Source organism: Mesocricetus auratus, unplaced genomic scaffold, assembly GCF_017639785.1.
Source record: "Mesocricetus auratus isolate SY011 unplaced genomic scaffold, BCM_Maur_2.0 Super-Scaffold_100010, whole genome shotgun sequence".
NCBI classification, from domain to species: Eukaryota; Metazoa; Chordata; class Mammalia; order Rodentia; family Cricetidae; genus Mesocricetus; species Mesocricetus auratus.
Window position 1 is genome coordinate 38378663 of NW_024429194.1, and position 10700 is coordinate 38389362.

At 36.5% G+C, this 10700-nt stretch overlaps 1 pseudogene; it reads left to right on the forward strand.

Annotated features, from left to right (window-relative positions):
* The first annotated feature begins 7535 nt into the window (after positions 1 to 7535).
* LOC101829967 lies at positions 7536 to 8821 on the forward strand (annotated as a pseudogene).
* The last annotated feature ends 1879 nt before the right edge of the window (positions 8822 to 10700 follow it).

Consider the following 10700-nt stretch of genomic DNA (forward strand, 5'->3'; position numbering starts at 1 on the left):
GTGTATGTATATAGGCATCATTAAGACCCTCTTCCTTTCATATTCTTTTTATTCTGCATTTCTTGATGAATTCCAGTTGGTAACTATATGAAAGCTCCCCTTTAAAAGAAGGAAAGAAAGGAGAAAGAGAGAGGGAGGGAGGAGGGAAGGGAGGGAGGGGGGAATTGATAACTTTTTAGGGTGTGATTGAGAACCCCAGTGGTGAAAGGTGGAACTAACCAAGAGCCAATTTCTATCACGACTTAGCTATAGCCTCACCAACTGCCTATAGGCCTCAGTCCTCATTTGTAAGCGGAGAATAGTGTCACCTACCTCCAAAGGTTGCTATTCGCCATAAATCAACAAAGCATTAGGAACCCATTCAGAGCATACAACACTAAGAAATAGGAACTGTTTCAATTAAACACATTTGTCTTGGTTCTGAGCTTTCGTATACAGGACACAATGATATTGAAACAGTTCAGGTCACTGTCATTTTCTCACACCAAATATTGAGTATTCATCAAATGAATGAAACTGAAAATACAAGAGAGGAATTCTGAAAATAGGAGATCCCTTGAATCTGCTTGTCATTTCCAAGCAAGCATGACCTCAGCTGCCAAGATGTTTATCAGTAAACTGAGCCCTGAAAGGGGACCTGGGTAAGCAGTAGCCAGGGTCATGCACTGTTGATGCCTCGAAGAGCAAGCAGAAACGTAAGGCCTGCATGGGACAGTCTCTTGGGGCTTCTAATGTTTAGTTTATTATCTGCTAGAAAATCTCTGTTGTCTTTGAATGGAGTGTGTCCTCTTCTACAGACAGCTTGATGTCCAAGGCCTTCCTCATTGTCTTGGCAAATTAAGATCCCTGAACTACACTTACTGTTCTCTCATAAACACCTTAAAAATCTCTCTAAGTAGATATAGTGTTAAGTGTAAAAAGTAAAATATATAAAAAGTTCTTTCCCGGCACTCAGGAGGCAGAGGCAGATGGATCTCTGTGAGTTCAAGGCCAGCCTGATCTACAGAGTTCCAGAACAGCCAGAGAAGTTACACAGAGAAATCCTGTCTCAGAGAGAGAGAGAGAGAGAGAGAGAGAGAGAGAGAGAGAGAGAGAGAGAGTTCTTATCATCATTTCTGACATATCAAATACTTTCTACAAGTAATGCAAATAAAATTTACTTAAAATACTGTGACTGTGTAGAGCCCAAATTGAATATTTGTAAAGCATTTAACACATAGGAATTGTTATATGGTAAAGTCATAGTCAGCATTTGAATATAAGAAATAGGTTAACATGAAATATAGTATAAGAATGAACAACCAAAGATACTTGTCAAAAGGTCTGGAAATGAAAAAGAGGTATTTTACACCCCTAAAAAGAAAATATGTGAGTCTCATTATGTCAAGCTTCCAAGTAACAAAGGTATTAATTGAGTTACTAATCCATTTATATCCGTGTAATAGATTTCAATTTTTAAACTCATCCAAGATGTGGTGCCTATTACATTTGAAAGTATATTCCAGAGACTTGATCATTAATGTTTCAAAAAATTCAAATTGAAGTTTTAGCAAGTCTGTAAGTTCTTTGATATCCTCAGTGGATAAACAATGTATTAAAGAACAATTTGATTAAAAAATTAACAAACATAAAAATAATGTTTTCAGATTTTCAAAAAAGAAGGAATCTGTGATGACCGCTATTCTCTTAGAAGTCCTATATCTTTGCAAAGAATGCATTTGAACCCTGCCTTGCTGTGTTCTGGAATTGCTAGTCTGTAGGCACTGCTTTAATTTAAAGGGGATAGGGAAAACACACACACACACACCAACAACAACAACATTAGATTACAATAGTGGTTTGAGGTATGATATACTTTTATCCTATAGATGTTCGTTTTTCTTTTTTGGTATGTTTTACATGCTTCCTTAAAGTGGGGATGAAAAAAAAAACCAGTGCCTTCGCATTTTGATGAATGAGCAAGAAACTGCTTTTTGCTTTGACTGTGTTCCCGAAAGAGGTAAACAAAGAGAACAGCAGAGACAGTCTAGATGAAGCAACAATTACAAAGGGCAACAAATGTAATCTCCTCTCAACCTAAATGCTCCATTTATGCAAAAGTGAAATTATTTTTAAAAGCAAAACCAGAAAGCAATCTGGCAATGAATACACTCTGCACATGTATAGTTTCAAAGGAGAAAACACCCACATGCAAATATGTTGCAAAGTACAATTCAATTATCAAAGATAATGGCATCCATTTGCTACCAATACAGCCCAAGCCATTTACTGATGCACCTTTTATACCAGTAGTTTTCTTATTTTCATTCAAAACTTCACAGTAAGTGGTAGTCAGGGTTAGGATTTCTGAATTCATAGAAATAGTAACAATTGTGCTGAAAATTATCATTTTTTCAAACCACATGAGACATATTTTTTCTTTTTGCACTAGCATCCATTTAAAAATACATTCCTCCCTTATTCTTTCACTGTGTAATTCCAACAGTCACTCAGTTCTCTGTGGTGAGAAACATGTGACACAAGCTCATCCCAAAAGACCCTCTCATTTCTTTTGGCTACTCAAAAACCTCTGATTTCCAATATAATTCTTGTTTCTAGTACTTTCAAATTAAAAGGAATAAGGGATTTCTGGGAAAAGTAGATGATTCTCAGCCTTGCCCCGGAGGGTACAAAAGGACTCTGAGGAAATTTTACAGTACCAGAGAGCACAGAAAAAAAAGCATGTCCTATTAGAAAGAAAAATCTAATTACAATGATGGGGCTGTATCAAAAGGATACAGTCATCCACCAAAGGAGCTATAAGGGGCAAAGTAAGGCCAACTGTTGAAGTTAAAAAAATAGTGTTGGAATATAAGCCAAAGTTCAAAATTAGTATCTGAGTCCATGCTGTCATTAGGTAATGTTTTAAGAAACAAGTAAACGAGAGATGAGAGGACAGCCTATGAAGAAGAATTACACAAAAAAGTAAGTAAATCCATAAAAACACAAAATTGAGAACCAGAAATTCAAGAAAAAGGTCAAAAGCCCCCCCCAAAATGCCCAACAAAGCAATATGAGATAAGAAGTCTACAAAAATGCTATTGAGTTTGTTTTGGGTTGGCCATCTGCTGCTGGTCATGGTGCCTACCCATAAGTGAGGTTAACATACTCAGAGAAACTCATTGGTGAGAACTAATTTCTCCTTTGTAAGCAGATGTCAAGTGGAGGTAGCTTCGTGGTTGGGGACATCACTGTGCACTTTTAAACTGTGGGTTACACATAGCAAGTCCTAAAGAAAATGGTATAGAAATGTTGGAGGATTTGTGTCTTGCACTTTTAATTAAGACACTACTGTAAATAAATACAGATACATATATACACATATACACATATATATCTGTATATGATGTATAATAAATACCACTGTAAGTAAATGCAGATATATATATAACCTACATTTGATAATCAATGTTTATCAAATCCAGTTTTTTCTAATTTCTTTCATACATGTTCTTCCATACTTTTCCCCATGTTCATTTGCAGCATATAAGGCCCCTCTGTGCCCTTTCAGATTTGTGCAGAATATGCCAGATTGCAAGGCTTATCCGTCATGTATGCAGCTTCTCTAATCACCTATGTAGTATGCCGGTGTGGCATGGTAGGTGGAGTGGTAAACCAAAAAGAGAAGTTTTTTCTACCATACGCTGCTTCTGGTCATGGTGTTTTATCACAGCAACAGAAAGGTAACTAAGACAGCAGGTCAAGGAGATCCCAATGTGGCTACCTAGACAGTAAGTCCTTACTCTCTGAAGGAAGAGAACTAGCTCATTTTCTGCATCCTGTAATGCTTCCTGCTTTCTCCAAAAGTGGAGGACTGACCTTCTCTTGGTTTCTATGCAATAACAAACCTCTGCTTGTGCGATGTCATGTGGTCCTTCTACATCACCCCAGGACGCTATCACAATTACGATGTCCATGATGTTTGCTGTTTTCCAGTAATTCTGATCTTATGTTCTGACCCAAGAGTCTCCTCACATCTTCTTGTATACCTTGGAAACTGAAACAAGCTAAGTTTGTTTTCAAACAGGATAAAATCTTGGCACCTTTGTACTTCATAGGACCATATATACACAAAGGAATGCCTGCTTTACAAAGCTGGGGTGACACATTGATCTTTTCACTTTTTCTTTTTCATATGCATACATGCTTTATAGGAAATTGTTTCAGTCAATTTGAATCTAAAAACATATGTTCATAGTAGCAGGGTTTGTTTTGGACTTGTTCTCTGATGTGTATATACAAGAGAAACTGTATTGAACCTTTCCCATGTAATGCAACCATGAGCACTCCTTCAATAAAATACAATATACAACTTTAATTAATAGATTTCTATAAAAGAGTTTATGTTTAATTTTTTCCTTGAGAAATATTGAGGTGTTGTCACATTGTGTTTATTGTTATTTAAATTTATAAGGTTTAAATTATCTTTTATCCTTTTGTTCCCTAAATTTATAACATTACCACAAGCCTACACCTATCAATTCTATTACCAACATTTTTTACATTTTTTTGTTACTGACTTGGATGTATTTCAATGGAAAGTTTCAACTAATTGTGTCTTTATTTTCTGATAAATCTTAAGGACTTCTGGTTTTAACATCTTGCCAAACCTCGGGTCATAAAAATATCTTCCTTGATATTCTTGCAAGTTTCCCGGGTTTTATTTTCCATCACAGGACTACAATTTGCCTGTATTTTTGTTTTCTGTAAAAGAAAGCAGATCCCAGGCAGTTAGTCAATAATATCAGAACCTTTTTAAAAACAAACTTACTTTCTCATTAGAACATCATTATAACAAATTTTATTTAATGTGAAACTTGTTTACAGATTATTTATAACATTCCTTCAATCTGTTTGCCAGTTTGTATACATATGCCTTATTGACTTGTGTTCAATGATTTTTGACAGTTTTTATATTCTGCTATCTGGAAACTCAATTGCTTTTCCTTGTTCCTTTTGAATATATTCTTGGCTTTCTTCAGGTAATAAATATTAACTTTATTTCATAAATGCTTCTCTCTACCCACTTTAGGATTCTGACTAACACCAGACTAAATTTGCGTGTTCATTCTAGATGAATTGATACATAATGAAGTTACTCTGTTCAAAGACATAGTAGACTTATCTATTTGTTCAGTCTCATTTTATCTTTTTCAATCAGATTTTGTATTTCTACTGTGAAATATTTCTATTTAAAGCAGCCAAAATACCATTAAAATAATTTACTCTGTCCCTTTAAATAAAGACTGAACAAAGAGATCCTCACTTAAATATTTTCCATGTAGCTTTCAATTATGATGATGACTTCTTTGATTAAAATAATTTATTCTGTCTGTGAAGCACTCTCTACTACTTAATTTCACTTGGCTTACTTAATAGTGACTAATTTTAAGTAGTATCCTCTGAAAATTAAGTCCTATTTAATTTTTCTGTTGTAGCTCATGTCTGATCAATATAGCTGTATTGACTACTTCCTCTTGTTATGTTATAAATTAGAAAATAAATAACAAAGAAATATGGTTCATTCAAATAAGGGCTTACTAAATGAGGATTTCAATTGATCATGTCACATTATGTTTTTTCTGTTACATAGCTATTAACTCCTCTCAGTTTTATGTTTTATATCCTGCTACTTTGTTGAATGTGTTTATCTGGTGGACTCTATACGGTCTATTGGGTATAGATCATATCATATTCAATCATATTACCAGACATTTGTCTTTGAGAGAAACAAATAGGGTCAAAATATAGTAGTATGTTAACAGAGTACCCACACTAATGTATGCTCTAGTAGGAACATCCACTCAGATTAAGGAAAAAAATACATAGAAAGAAATCATAGGAAAATCAACTTGTTTGCTATTTTTGTCAAAACAAGAGAGAAGTTTTTCATCCTTTTCTGCCTTTCCAATAGAAGTGCTACAACTTCAGGGGTGAGGATGAAAAACAGTCTGTGACAGATGCATATTTAGACAGTCTTTCTTCTTATTTCAAGGCTCCTTGGATAGGTGTCCCATCTCCCAGAATGGAATTTCTTAAAGGAATCCTAATTCCTATGTCCTCATTATAGTGTTTATCTCAGTACATATTTACTAATGTTTTCTATGTTGAATGTTTAGTGCTTCATACTCATCATGGGAGGGGGGATGCCAATGGACAACCACTGGCCAAGGATGGGCAACTCTTAGTCCCTCTGTCAGAGAACTTAACACCTAGATGATGATCTAATTTGAAATTTTATTCAAGAAATAATTACTCTCCTGTTAGTGTAGTCATAAAATTGAGCAGATAAAGAGTACCAAAGCAAGGAGAGGAAATAAGGGCATTAAACTAGGAATTTGAGTTAAAAGACTGGAGGTTAATAACAACTTCTGACCACGCAATTCCATTTACCTTTCTGATAGTAAAATTCTAAACAGTGTGTTTTTCCTACTTAGTATCAATTTGATGTTTATATGTATGAACACAACACAACTTGGCATGAAAAGGGATGTATATTATAGTAGAATGCCACCAAAAATTGAGAGATTTGTGGCTGGTTAACAAAATTGATTATATTGTTTCATTTATTTCAGACTACATTTGCTTTCAAACTAATCCTCAGTATATTATGTAGCCCTACTGCAATGCCTGTAGGGTACCACTGTTATTATTTAACTGTCAGAAAATATTTAATGATCCTAATATTCAAAAAAATAATCTTTTTTTCCAGAAAAAAGTTAACTGGAAGTCATAAGGAGAAAATAAGTATTACGTCAGAAATCTATCTGCACTTGCTTCTGATTAATAAATTTCTCCTGTTGCTACAGCCATCATCATTGCACTAGCAGGTTTCCATTTGTAAATCTGAAACTGTAATTTCTTTAGTTCCTCGTCTATTTCACCTACCATGTGTCTGAAGGTGCGATTTTTTCTTCACCTCTTCATCCATTTCTATATCCATCTCCATGGTGCTAAGTTAAGCGATGAAAAGTTTTAGATCTCACTATTTTAAAGCTTTTCATAAGTTGCTCAAACACCCCAGTTATTTCCCATATGGAAGATATTGCAGCTCAGCTGGCAAAAATATTGAATGAAGTCAACACCTTCCTTCAAAGTGACTTTGCAAAGGGACCGCTGTGCACAGAACCCAGATGGGTTTTCTCTAGGAGTGTAGGATCATTGCATGGGAGCACAGGGCATAATCAATCTGCATCTTATTTATTACAAATGAAAGGTTTGCTGCAAATAAAAGAAAAAAATAACCTCTCAATTGAATTTACTGCCACATCAAAAATAGATTAAATCAAAAGTAACATTTTCCCATTTCTAGCAGACCAGCCTTTGGGCAGTGAGTCACGTGCAAAACCATCCTGGTGTGTTGAAGTGATAATTCAAAAAAAAAAGTGGAGGGTAAAAATAAAAGAACCTAAAGTCTGTGGCGAAGCTTCAGGGTGGCCAGTACTGTTGAGCGTGTCAAGCTGAGGTGCCACCTTTGTGGCCTGGACTCAGAAACAATGGCGGCTACTAATACAGAACCAGATGGACTAGTCCCAGAAAAGACATCCCCGGATAGAGAAAAGAAAAAAAAAACAGTCAGGTGTATCTATTTCTCCTAGAACCTCAAAACATCACTATTCAAGGTCACGGTCAAGGTCAAGAGAAAGAAAGCGAAAAATCAGATAATGAACGAAGAAAACACAGGAGTCGGAGCAGAAGCAAAGAGGCAAGAAGACATGAATCCAAAGATAAGTCCTCTTAGAAATTTAAGTCTGAGGAGCACAGTGACAAAGAACATTCTTCTGCGAGAGGAAGAGAGCAATTAAATTAATCTGAAAATGGTGAGGACAGACACAAACGCAAAGAAAGGAAGTCATCACGAGGCAGAAGTCACTCAAGATCTAGGTCTGGTGAAAGGAGCCATAGGAGTAGAAGCAGGGAGTGGAAGAAGTCTCGTTCCAGGAGTAGGGATCAAAAAGTCTCGATCCAGAAGCAGAGACAGGAAGGAGTCAAGATCTAGAAGCTGGAATAGAAAACGAAGGATTAGAACACGTTCCCGATCAAGATTCAGACACAGGCACAGAACTAGAAGCAGGAGCATATCAAGGAGCCGAAGTCGAGATAGAAAGAAAAGAACTGAAAAACCAAGAAGATTTATCAGAAGCCTAAGCTCGACACCAAGTCCACCTCCCTTCAGAGGAAGAAATACAGCAATAGACGCCCAGGAAGCTTTAGCTAGGAGATTGGAAAGGGCAAAGAAATTACAAGAACAACGAGAAAAGGAGATGGTTGAAAAGCAAAACAACAAGAAATGGCTGCAGCAGCTGCAGCTGCTAGGGGTTCTGTTCTCAATGTTGCTGCACTGTTGACGTCAGGGACGCAAGTGACTCCGCAGATAGGGCAGCTCAAAAGGCAGCTCTGCAAGCAAAGCTCTGGCAGAGACTGGCATAGCTGTGCCCAGCACTATACCCCGGTTGCTGTGACTCCAGTGGAGTTTGCGGAACAAGAGAAAAAGAGGCAAGAAAGAAGGCGACAAATCTCAGTCTGCTGAAATATGGGAAAAAAATTGAATTTTGGAAACAAGGACCAAAATGTCAAATTTAGGAAGTTAATGGGCATTAAGAGTGAAGATAAAGCTGGCTGTAGCTCAGATGATGAAGAAAGTGACAAGACTTTGAAACAACAAGAAGATGTTTTTCGGAATTTGGGTGCTCAGTATGAAATGGCAAGATTACAAACCCACACACGAAGAGGAATGGGTTTGGGTTTCACATCTTCAATGCATGGAATGGATACAGTTTGAAAAATATCAATTTGGGACTCTATAGACTTGTTCTGATGTCAGATCCTTGTTCACCAAACAGCTAGTACACTAACTTGCATGGGTGTTGCATTGACTTTAATTTATTGAAAAATACATTTTTTTGTAAATATTAGATCAGTGATACTGGTGTTAGTGTTATAATCAGGTTAAATCCACTTCCATTAAACTTGACAGGACTATAGAAGGACAATATTTTTTAGTTCATGAGTTCTACTTTTCAAATATATTAAAGTTTCAGGTGGGATAAAATCTCATACATAGATTTTCTCATGTCTTGTGTACTTTTATACTTAACCTTGTACAGTTATTTTCTTCTCTTCAAACATGATAAAAATGTTATGTAGATGTTCTTTAGAAGACCTGGCCATTTGGTAAGTAATCTGCACACTCAAGCTGAGCAGTAATAATAAAAATGGTTTTCTCAATAAATAAATAAATGAACCATGAGATTGAGAATGAGGCAAAGTTTTAACCCTGCTATTGCAAAAAGGTTGTTTATAAGACATTAAACATATTAAAATTGAAATAAACAATAAGACTAGAATTAAATGCATCAGGAATCATTAAAGAACATTCCAAAAAGCTAAAGGTTTTTGTTTTTAATCCTATCTAGAATGTTTTGAGTAAGTTATTATTTTGGATAGATTTTGAAAGTATGTAATGTTTACAACTTCTAAACATTAAGAAAACAAAATTGGGGGGCTGGAGATTCAGTTTGTTAAGAACCCAAGTCTAGCGGGGCCGTGGTGGTGCATGCCTTTAATCCCAGCACTAAGGAGGCAGAGGCAGGCAGATCTCTGTGAGTTCGAGGCCAGCCTGGTCTACAGAGCGAGTTCCAGGACAGCCTCCAAAGCCATACAGAGAAACCCTGTCTCGAAAAACCAAAAAAAAAAATGTCAACTGTATCCTACTCAAGTGATAACTTTTGGGGGGGCAGCAGTAGAAAGGAAGAGACACCTAGGATTTGTACTTCATGACCACAAAGCAGCTCTCAGTGACCCTGTGGTTTGTACCATAGCAGACACCTGTTCTCTCTTCTTCTCCATCCATCAGTACATTTCTGTGTATCAGTGGTCCAGATTCTACTTTATTGCTTCTAATCTATACAGAACACATTAGGATCCTATGCTCAATGGGACTGCATATCTGTTAGAGAAATAGTAAGTGAAAGGAGGTGTCCCTGAGTTAACTACCATGTCTTACACAACAAGCTTTGCTAACTTCCCTCTCAAGGCCAAAAAGAACTTCTCTTCAGGGTGGGTAATGTTAGTTGGTGATGGATTCTAAGTGAATAAAAAGTTATCATTTGAATAAAATACAGTTGACTTAAAAGGTTTTGAGACTTTAGACTTGGGTTCCTAATATAAACCAATTTATGTATCAGGAAAAAACATCATTTTTAGAAGCTATACTATCCTTTGTGGTGGTACACAACCACAATTCCAGCACTCAAAAGGATGAGCCGGGGTCACCAATAACAAGACTTTCTTGAGCTTCACAGGGAGAACTCAAAAAACAAAAGCCAAAATAGAAGCAACAACAACAACACAATTCTGGTTGTGGTTCATAGAAATCACAGGTGGTTAGCACTGCTAACTGTTATTCCTCCTTTGGAAACTTGCATGGTGCCTTCTCGACCAAGAAAGTTAGTACTTAGGGAGGAGGCTTTTAGGCCAGTTCCAAGTCAGGGTTCCTGGGGTTTATATCTAAAGGCATAGCGTTTTCAGCATTAGGGACTTATCATCTGCCTCTGAGGGCAGCCAAGGGCAATAGGAATAACCCATAATGTTTCAATGATTCTCTTGTGCAACCCTGACTAACAACTCCAAAGAAGGCTTCTTATGCCTGGTGTTGGGAC